The 11,368-nt window shown below is 44.5% G+C and overlaps 1 long non-coding RNA gene and 1 pseudogene across 1 annotated transcript; both read left to right on the top strand.

The window, feature by feature from the left end:
* Positions 1 to 5,787, top strand: LOC118500892. Its single transcript, XR_004903475.1, has 2 exons — positions 1 to 149; positions 5,570 to 5,787. It is a non-coding gene; the product is annotated as an uncharacterized LOC118500892 (long non-coding RNA).
* LOC114498293 lies at positions 2,783 to 2,939 on the top strand (annotated as a pseudogene).
* Positions 5,788 to 11,368: the final 5,581 nt, after the last annotated feature.

Below are 11,368 nucleotides of genomic sequence, written 5' to 3'. Positions count from 1 at the left end.
GACACTGCAAGACTACGAATTCCAGAAGGCCTTGCGGCGAGACCCACTCTCTCCACACACTCTTGCACCCGGAAAGAGGGCAGCGGCCTCACGAGGGATCCTGGGAAAGTAGTCGCTTTAACGGAGCCGGGCTGGTACGTGCTACAGGCGTACGTACTGTAATGCTTAGTTTTTCTATGTGGGGTACCCAGTTAGGGAGCGAGGGGTAATAAGGGAAGAGTTAACATTTGCGCATCTTTTAATTTTCCTAATCTACCCAACTGTCGGAACACCCTCTTTTGTGTGATGCTCTACCTGCTTATACAGTACATTCCTTTCACTAAAATCCAATTGTGCCTATGTTTTGAAACAGCACCCCCTAGTGGGCACGCGCATTCCAGGCTCTAACCCTCACCTAATCTCATACTGCGGCACTACTGCGAGTTTAATCTTTAAAACACTGCATTCTCAGCGTCTCTCGGGGACGATCTAACACCCAGGTGGGCGTCTCATTACCAAGTGTCCTGCAATGATGCAAACAGATCACCTTGCTGCCCTCCGAAGGCAACAGGTGTTCTCCTGCCTTGGTTTTTCTGTCTGGGGTACTCGAACCTCGAAACATCTTTCATACCCTATTTTACCCAGGAAAGCCTTTTTTGGTCATCCCAGCCAATCGTGATCCCTCTCTGTACTTCTACAGTCGATCACTATCTCTACTATTCACTCACTTTCCATTTAGAAGTTACTTCATATTGTTTTTCTATTTTTTAAAAAAGGTTTTATTACAAAAGTTTAAATATCATTTCAAAGAATGCAGAACTATATAAAGTAAAAAACTACACTTGGCCTGCAGATTTAACCCTTGTCACCTTCAGTGTGTATACATCCACACTTTTCCCATGAATCTAAAAATCTATAGGGTTACACATTGGTCTTTCTTCTTCTTCTTCTTCTTTTTTTTTTGTTTAAAAATAGAACCATTCTGTGGCCTGGCTGGTGTGGTTTAGTGCAGCAATCCCCAAACTTTTTGGCACCATGACCGGTTTTTCCAGTAACGGGGGGGGGGGGGACTGGACTGGAGGTGGAGCTCAGGCGAGCTTCACTTGCTTGCCTCTGCACACCTCCTGCAAAGGACTGGGTGGTGGGAGGCCAGGAGGGCTTGACAGGAGGCAGAGCTCAGGAGAGCTATCCTGGTGGCCTGATTCCTAACAGGCTATGGATCCGTTCCAGTCCGTGGCCCCAGTGTTTGGGGACCCTTGATTTAGTGGGTTGAGCGCTGACCTGCAAACTGAAAGGCTGAACCTAAAGGTCGAAGGTTTGATTCTCACATAGGGCACATTCCTAGGTTTCTGGCCAGGTCCCTGGTTGGGGGGCGAGAGGCAGTGGGTTCATGTTTCTCTTCCTCTCTTTCTTCCTCTCTTGCCCTCTTTAAAAAATAAACAAAATCTTTTTTTAAAAAAGGACCATTCCATATGTATGGTTCTACAACTTGCTTTTTTTTTCATGTAGCACTGTTAGTTCATTCATTACCCAAATATTTACTGATATCTTAGTACCCCTTCCATTATATGGATATATCATTACTTGTTATATATATTTCCAGTTTTTCACTATTACAAATGAAGTTACAGTGAACATTCTTGTACATGTGTACATATACATATATTTGCACTTCTGTTTGGAATAGTTTCCTTAAAAAGAAATTGTTGAGTTAAAGATGTATGCATTTGAAATTTTGGTGGATAATGCCAAATTGTCCTTCAGGAAGGTTGCATCAACATATATTCCCACATTCTCCACTGGGTAATCATTTGGAATGTCATTCCAGTAAGTGAAAGTTGCAGGTTCGATCCCCATAAGGGCACATATAAAGAATCAGCCAATGAATGCATAAATAAATGGAACAATCAATCGATGTTACTCTTTCTCTTTCCCTCTCCCTTCTTAAAATCAAATAAACATTTATGAGGGTGGGCTGGGTGGATGGGTGTGAAATAATTGGAACTGTAACAGCATAAACAATAAAACATAAAAAAGTAAAAATAAGCCCTGGATGGTGTTGCTCAGTGGATTGAGTGCTGGCCTGTGAACCAAAGGGTTGCCTGTTTGTGTCCCAGTCAGAGCACATGCCTGGGTTGTGGGCCAGGTCCCTGCTTGGGGCATACAGAGGTAACTACACATTGATGTATCTCTCCCTCTCTCCTTCCCTTCCCCATCTCTAAAAATAAATAAAATATTTAAATATATATGTATACATACATATGTGTGTATATGTACACATACATACATACACACACACACACATTCCTACAAAAATTTCATGAAAGGAGAGGGCCTCTGTTATGGACTGAATTGTGCCTACCCCACCCGCACCAGGCAAAATTCATATGTTGAAGGGACATACTCCCAATATCACTGTATTTGGAGATAGAGCATTTAAGGAGGTAAAGTTAAATGACATCATAAAAGTGGAGGCCTAATCCCATAGATCTGGTGTCAGAAGAGGAAGCAACAACTGTAAGACAGGGAAGAGGTCTCACCAGAAACCAGCACTGCCAGCACCTTAATCTTGGATTTCTAAACCCCAGGGCTGTGAGAAAATAAATGTATGTTGTTTAAGCCCTTTAGTCTGTGGTATTGTGTTATGGCATCCTGGGCACACGAATACAACTGCCTTTCAGTTAGTTTCATAATCTTTCAGGTAAGTTCATTTTGTCTTTCCAAATAGGCTTTAAAAGCCACAAATTCAGCCCTGGCTGGGTACTCAATGGTTAGAACATCGACAGATGTGCCACGGTTGTGGGCTTGATCCCTGGTCAGGGAACATACAAGAATACAAGAATAAATCATGGTCCCTGTAACGTATGGAGGCAGCGGGAAGGGGCTCTGGCCCCCTCAGCGTCATGTCTTCGGTGCTGGTTTCCAGTCCGGGGGTTCTGTCCTCAAGCGCTGGGACACTGGTAAAAAAAAAAAAGAAAAGAATAAACCATGGAAAAGAAAAGGAAAAACCAATGAATGCATAAATAAGTGGAACAATAAATATTTTTCTCCTCTCTATAAAATCAATTTTAAATTTGTTTAAAAAGCCACAAATTCAGAAGCTGAATCGGTTCACAATTTTCTGTATAAAATAGTCCTATGAGGGCAACAATAAAGTTTCCAATAAACTTAGAAATTATTTGCCGATGGGAAATCAGAATAGATACATAACACATTTCTTCGTCTGTGGAAGAAACATAGTCTAAGAGATGACCTATAAATGTTGGTGATTTGGGCATGAATTATGGTCATTATCATGGTGATTGGGCTTTTGGAAGATTCATGTTAAGGCAGAAAGTTGTGGCCTTTTTGCTTTGTTCAGCATCTAACAAAACAAAATATTCACCTAAATATGGTGTCTGCATGGAATCTACTCAGAAAGATAAGAATATATCTCTCGGTCTTTATTTTTTTTTGTTTGTTTGTTTTTAGAGAGAAGGGGAGGGAAGGAGAAAGAGAGGAAGAGAACGATTATCTGCCCTCTGTACACACCCCAACTGGGGACCAAAACAAGCCAGGCATGTGCTCTGACCAGGAATCAAACTGTGACCTTTTGGTTTACCAGCTGACTCCCAACAAACTGAGCCACATGGGCTGGGGCATAACTTTCAGTCTTCAGCGCCACTGAGACAGAGGTGTTGTGGCTGCTACTCTCCTTGGCAGATGCATTCCTAAGGGCCATGAAGGAAAACCTCAGAGACATAGGCCACCAAACACTGGCACCTCCAATCACATGTCCTTGCTCAACTCGATGCTCACCAGACTCATCTAATTATAATAACTGACTTCCCATATCATTTCCCATGGGGAGAAAGAATGGTGATCAAGAGAGACAAAATTCCAAGTTCACATAATTTGTATTTGTCAGTATCAATTAACAAATGAGCGTTCTGCTTTATTTATTTAGTGCCTACTATGTGCCAGGCTCTGTGTTAGGCACTGGAAATACAGCAATAGCAAATCAGACCAAAAAACCAACAAAAAAATAAAAAACCCTCTCTAATGAAGTTCACATTCTAGTTGAGTGACAATCTCCTAGTAAACAGCCAAAAATAATTTCAAAAGGCTTTATTAGGTACTATCAGAAAATAAATGGGATGGAGAGAGTAAAAGGTAAAAAGGAACAATTTTATTTATTTAGAGGAAAAGGGAATGAGAAAAAGAGGGAGAGAAACATCTCCCACACGTGCTCTGACAACATTAAACCCACAATCTAGGCATGTTCCCTGACTGGGAATTGAACCTCCAATCTTTTGGTTTGTTGGGGCATTGCCCAACCAACTGAGCCACACCAGCCAGAGCAAGAGGGAACAGTTTTATATGGTGTGATCAGGTAAGGTCTCCAAGGGGGAGATATTTGAAGTAAGATCTAAATCACAAGGAAAACCTTCCATTCAGAGGACATTTTGGCCCTGGCTGGTGTGACTCAGTGGATTGAGCTCCAGCCTGTGAACCTACAGGTCACCAGTTGGATTCCTGGTCAGGGCACGTTCTTGGGTTGCAGGGCAGGTTCCCCAATGGGGGCATGCAAGAGGCAACCTTCTCTCTCACACTGATGTTTCTCTTCCTTCTCTCTAAAAAATAAATAAATAAAATCTTTAAAAAAAGGACATTATGTGGTAAGAACAGCCAAGTACAGGCTCTGAAGTAGGAACACATCTGTTGTGTTCAAAAGGAAGACCAGTTTAACTAAACAGTTCTAGAAAAGAGGGAGGGAGAGTAGTGCCAAAATAATGTTTCATGTGTATTTAATTTGTGTGAGTCAGTCTCCTGCATCTGATGAATTATGATTCACTGAATCTCCAGACCTGCAACACTGAGGACCAGCCCTGGTGTGGCTAGAAGTTCCCCAGATGGCCCCCAATAATCCCTGCCTCCTGTTATTCACACTCTTATGTCAGTCCCTCCCATATTATACACCAGGGTTGGTCTGTGTGACCAATAGTAGAAGGCAAAAGTGGTGCTATAGCACTTCAAAGACTGGGTTATAAAAAGACAAAAAGACAGGCTTTCTTTTTTTCTTTTTTTTTTAATGGCAATCTTTTTTCTTTTTTTAAGATTTTATTTATTTATTTATTTTTAGAGAGGGAAGGGAGGGAGAAAGAGAGAGAGAAAGAGAAACATCAATGTGCGGTTGCTGGGGGTCATGGCCCGCAACCCAGGCATGTGCCCTGACTGGGTATCAAACCTGCAACACTTTGGTTCGCAGCCCGCGCTCAATCCACTAAGCTACGCTCTTTCTCTCTCTCATATCTTACATTACTACTCTTCTGAGAGCAATATGCCATGTTGTGAGCAGCCCAGTGGAGAGTCCCATGTGGCAAAAAATTGAAGCCTCTGTCAGTGGATTGAGTGTTGGCCTACAAATGGAAGGGTTGCAGTTAGATTCTTGGTCAGGGTGTCCCCAGTGGGTGGGAGTGAGAGGCAACCAACCCATGTGTCTCTGGCATTTCAATGTTTCTCCCTCTCTCTCTTTCTCCATCCCTTCCACTCTCTCTAAAAGTAAATATATAAAATCCTAAAAAAAAAAATTGAAGCCTCTGTTCAACAGCCATTGAAGAACTGAGGCCTATCAACACCCATGAGAGTTAACTTGGAGGCAAACTCTTTAGCCCCAGTCATACCTTGCGATGGCTGTCGACCTGGACAGTAGCTAGTCTACAGCCTTGTGGAAGACCCGAGCCAGATCCACCCTCTCAGCCACGCCTGAACTCCCGACTCTGAGAAACTGCATGAGATAATACAAGTTTGTTGTTTTAAGATGCTAAATTTGCCCTGGCTGGCATAGCTCAGTGAATTGAGTGCGGGCTGTGAACCAAAGTGTCACAGGTTTGATTCCCAGTCAGGGTACATGCCTGGGTTGCAGGCCATGACTCCCAGCAACTGCACATTGATGTTTCTCTCTCTCTCTTATCTCCTTCCCTTCCCTCTCTAAAAATAAATAAATAAAATATTTTTTTTAAAAAAGATGCTAAATTTGACAGTAAATTGTTACCCAGCAAGAGATAATTAATATACCTGAACTGCAGTTATTCTACTAGATAGCTTCAACCCTAAAATCACGTCCCTTTTATTGCTTTAGTTTTAGGCTCAAACAACCCACTTTGAGGAATGGTTTATAGTCCTCAGCTTATTGTCACATATCATGGAATCCTTGCAGTATCCCTGGAGGAATTAGAAAAGCAGGGATCACTATCCCCATTATTCTGAAGAAGTTGGGACTAATATAGGATTAAGCTGCTCTGGTTGGTCCTGACACCCCAAGGTTGCAGTTCATCCTGGGTCAAAGAACATAAAAGAATCAACCAATGAATGCGTAAACAAATGGAACAACAAATCAATGTTTCTCTCCCCGCTCTTCTTCTCTTTCTCAAATCAATCAATCAGCCCTGGCTGGTGTGGCTCAAGTGGATTGAGTGCTGGCCTGTGAACCAAAAAGTCACTGGTTTGATTCCCATTTGGGGTACATGCCTGGGTTGCGGGCCAGGTCCCCAGTTGGGGGCATGCAAGAGGCAACCGATCGATGTATTTCTCACACACTGATGTTTCACTCTCTTCCTCCCTCCCTTCCTGTCTCTAAAAGTAAATAAATAAATAAATAAATAAAATCTTTTAAAAAATCAATTAATCAATCAAAAAGAAAAGAAAGGGTTAAGCTATTCACCCAGGGGCACATAGTATTGTTTTACTTTGGCTACTAGGTTCCTGTTGGGAGTGTCCTCCACTATACTAAGCAATTGTTTATAGAAGGAGACACTAGTAGGTTTTGCCCATTTGCTGGGAATGCCCTGAAGGGTAAGGATCCTTTTAGGGGAAAGAACTATTCCCAAATATCTTTATGCATGAAAATCACCTGGAACCTTTTTTTTAAAAGATTTTATTTATTTATTTTTGGAGAAAAGGGAAGGGAGGAAGAGAGGGAGAGAAACATCCACGTGAGAGGGGAGCATCAGTTGGTTGTCTCTCCCTACGCCCCCAACCCAGGACCTGGCATGCAATCCAGGCATATTCCCTGACCAGGAATCAAACCAGTGACCTTTCCATCTGCAGGACAACGTCCAAACCACTGAGCTACACCAGTCAGGGCAAGAAGAATTAAAAAAAATTTTTTTTAATTTACTGATTCTAGAGAGGGGGTGGGAGAGAGAGAGAAAAATATTGATCTGTTGCTGCACTCATATATGCATTCACTGGCTGATTCTTGTATGTGCCCTGACCAGGATCAAACCTGGCAACCTTGGAGTATTGGGGCAAAGTTCTAACCAACTGAGCTACCTTGGGCAGAGTCCCTGAGGAATTTGTTTAAATTTCAGATTCCTAGATCCCCTGCCTTCTCCAGAGATTAGATTTCTTCCATCTGAGGGTGGGGCCTTCTACATATTTAACAGGTTTCCTGGGAGTTTCTTATACACTTTGAGAAACTCTTTCGGCAGAGAAATGAAATGGTGATGGTAGATGGTCAATGACAAGAGGGAAAGGAGTCATGTGTTGAGATAAGGGAAGGTAAACCCTATCATATAATTCTTACCATTCAACAATTACTACCGGACACATACTAGGTCCCAGTACCCTGTTAGGTGCTGGGGACACAGCCATCAATGACATATATCATCTACTGTCATGATGGAAAAAGAATATTCATCCTTGAAAGACCAATGCTAATATGAATTTGAGGGAGTTTAAAGGGTAAAAAAAAATGTGGGAGAAAACAGAGAAGGCCAAGGTTAAGGTCAGGAGAGGGAGTTAAATGGGACAAGTTCTAGGGGCTGGAAGAAGCAGGAAGCCTCCTTCTCCTGGAGCAAGGGCCTAGTCAGTTGCATCTGCTGTTTGTCTCTCTGAGGGGCATCTCTTCCCATTTTCTCACCTCACCTCTCCTCAAGTACCTCCCACTTTCCTTCATTCCATCTAGAATCCACCTTGTACTAATAAATGATGTTTACAAATTCTGGAATGCCAGCCACTGCGTTGTTCATTTTAGGATGGTTAATTTATGTAATGTGATTTCAACTCAGAAAATAACTCCAAAACTGGGTGCTCATATCCATCCATCCAAATCAGCTAAGCCATCCTGGCTGGGGAGCCCAGTTGGTTGGAGCATCAGCCTGACAGGCCAAAGTTGCAGGTTGATCCCTGGTCAGGGCACATGCAAGAATCAACCAATGAATGCATCAATAAGTAGAACAAATCAATGTGTATGTGTGTGTGTGTGTGTGTGTGTGTGTCCCTCCCTTCCTCTCTGTCTAAAAAATCAATTAAATTTAAAAAAATTCAGTTAAGCCTCCATCCTCCAGGACATGGTAATTAAATTATAGACTCTCTACATAGGCTTGCTGCCTTCTTACCACACTCCAGGTCTATCTGCCAGGCACCCATGACTTCTCTTCCCATTTTTGCCTGCACCACAGTCCCCAGAGCTGCTCCAAAGATGTTCTCTCTTTCCCAAGATCTGGTCCATACTAGCAGTAAGGCAGGGAAGAGCTTAGTGCCCAGCATTGTTACCTTAGGTGAGTAACCTCCCTAAGCCTGGTTCTTCAAGGAGCTAAAACCACTTATCTTAATCACTCATTCAACACAGTATTGAGATTTTTAAAATTTTTATTTATTTTTTAGAGAGAGAGGAAAGGAGAAAGAGAAAAATATTGATTTGTTCCACACTTATTTATGCCTTCACTGGTTGATTCCTGTATTGTATGTGCCCCGACCAGGGATCAAACCCTGCAACCTTAGTGTATGGGGTCGACACTGACCAACTGAGCATCTGGCCAGGGCTTTTTTTTTTTTTTTTTTTGTAAGATTGTTTTAAAGGGAATTTTTATTAGTTTTTTTTTTTTTTTAACCAAATTGAAGGACAGTTGCCAGGAAGCACGCAAGATCTCAAATGCTCTGTGGGAGACATTTTCCTAAAGTCAAGAAGGCCACTAGATTAGCTAGGGTGGGAGTGGAAGGGGTATCTTCCTAGAGGAGATGAAACTGGAACTGAAGTTTAAATGAGGCATTAACTAGTTAGTAGGCAAAGAGGAATAAGAATGCTTTATAGCTCTGGCTGGTGTGGCTCAGTGGCTTGAGTGCTGGCCTGTGAGCCAAAGGGTCACCAGTTTGATTCCCAGTCAGGGCACATGCCCGAGTTTCGGACCAGGTCCCCAGTGAGGGGAATGCAAGAGGCAACCACACATTAGTGTTTCTCTCCCTCCCTCTCTTTCTTCCTTCCCTCCCCTCTGTCTAAAAATTAAATAAAATCTTTGAAAAACAAAAAAGAGTGTTTTACAGACAAGTCATATTTATTAACCTCTCTAAATCTCAGTTTTGCTTGTTCAATGGAGGTAATAGCACCTTCTTCTAAAGGTCATCAGGAACAGTAAATGAGATCTCAGGGTATCGAACACCTAGCACAGTGCCTGGCACATAGTGTGTGCTCAACAAAAGCTGTTTTTTCTTCCTTGCCTTCCACCTTCCACACGTGTTAACATAGGAGAAGGGAACCTCAGATTCAGAGGAGACAAAGTCCCCTACAAAGTCCCTTTGTCCACCCAGGTAATTGGTGATTACTATGGAATCTGGCCAAGCTGGTTGTTTGGAATGAGTGGCCTCAGGGATAAAGTGGTCAGAGGACTGGGGGAAGGCAAATTCATGAAGAGCAGAGAATAAAAGGGGTCAGGGCAGGTAACCCCTCTCCTCCACTCTACCTCTAATGTCCAGTCAATCCAGCTCACTCCCCACACTCTGCAAATAACAGATAACTTCAAAGAAAGCAGAACGGGCTTAATGTATGTTGAGTACTGACTACATGGCTGGCCCTGGGTTAGGTGACCAGGCATACATTGCTTAGTTTGATTCTCAACAATTACAGAAAATAAAGCTTAGACTGGAGAAGTCAGTTGTCCTAGGTCACTTGCTAGTGAGGGACAAAGTTGGAATTCAACCCTAGGTATCCAAAATTCCGGATCAGTGTTCTGTCATTTTAGGTCCCTTTTATTCCCTCTAATGCTGACTGACCGACCGCTCTCGGGAGGAGGAATATGGGGAGGAGATAGTCACAGGCAGGAGATGCTGTCAAGGATACCTGTATAAGTGCGGATGACTTCGGTCCCTGCCCCTCCCATTCCCACTCCCTCTCCTGAAGGTGGGGATAGGGAGCGGAAGCGGGGCGGGGGGAGGCGGGCGGGGAATCCACAACGAATATGGGAATGCTGGAGAATGTGGCTGTGCTCACAGCTCCCCTCCCCCATAGTCTCCTAAACATATGAGAGTGGGTCCCCGTCCCTAGGAAGACCGTCTTCTCAACCCTCAGATCCTCACCCTCCCATCATTTCAAGCTTCTTCAGCAAAAGCGAAGGTGGAAAGGATCTCATAAACACTTAAACCTCCACATCTGTAACCCTCCCCCAGCCAGTCCAGCCAGCTGTGCAGACTCGGGATAAGAGGAAACCTTCACAATCAATCCCATCCTAAGTAACAAAGGGGAGCAGGACCCCCTACCCAGTCTGAGCCACATGCCCTAGGGAGAGGAACACCAGCTCAGGTCCCCAGTGGCGGCTACTCCTGGAGCCCACCCTGAAGCTTAAGGAAGAGAAGCTAGCAGCTGGGGACCCCCCAGAAGGGAGGGGGCCAACTCTCTTTTCCAGACGGCTCCCCTCCCTCCCCCTGCTAATAGATATTTCCTGTTTATGAGGCAGCCAAGGCTTGGCTTTTGGGAAGGGATGGAGAGGGAGGAGGAGTCCCCCCTCCTTCGGCTTGGGTTGGGGAGTCCTTGAATAGTGCCTGAAGGTTGGGAGGCTCCTCCCTGGGGAAGGAGTGTTCCTTATATTGACCGTCCAGATCACCCGTCCACACACCCCACTCCCACCGTGGCCAAAGGCCCTACGGGTAGGGGACACTGGAGGGGTCTGCTTCCAGGTCTCCCCGGTCTCCAGGCCTTCAAAGGACAGCGGCTTCCCGGCGAGGGGCGGGAGGCAGGGGGCGGGGTGGGGGAGGCCAAGACTGGATGGAGAAAGGGGGAAGGGAGTAGAATGTCTTGACTGATGAGTCAGAGCCTGCAAGGGGGGGAAGGACAGCCTGCCCATTCCCACCTCCCCAGTCCAACCAAGCGGCCATTCCGATGCCCCCTCCCCCCCAGCAAAACGCAGATCCTGGGCCCTTAGGCGGGGAAGGGCGGGAACCCCACTTAATTAACCCTTTTAGCTCTAGTCCCAACTGGTTTAACAGGCGAGGGAGGGGAGGTTAATTTAGAGAGGAGGTGAGTTGACGGGTTGCTACAAGAATTAGGATAGTGGTCCTTACCCCACCCAGGTTGAGATGGGGGGAAGGGCGCATAACAAGGGTCCCGTGTAAGACTGTGGTCTCAACAGACAGC

This window comes from Phyllostomus discolor, chromosome 5 (genome assembly GCF_004126475.2).
Source record: "Phyllostomus discolor isolate MPI-MPIP mPhyDis1 chromosome 5, mPhyDis1.pri.v3, whole genome shotgun sequence".
In the NCBI taxonomy this organism is placed as follows: domain Eukaryota; kingdom Metazoa; phylum Chordata; class Mammalia; order Chiroptera; family Phyllostomidae; genus Phyllostomus; species Phyllostomus discolor.
This window is presented reverse-complemented; position numbering and strand designations above follow the sequence as displayed.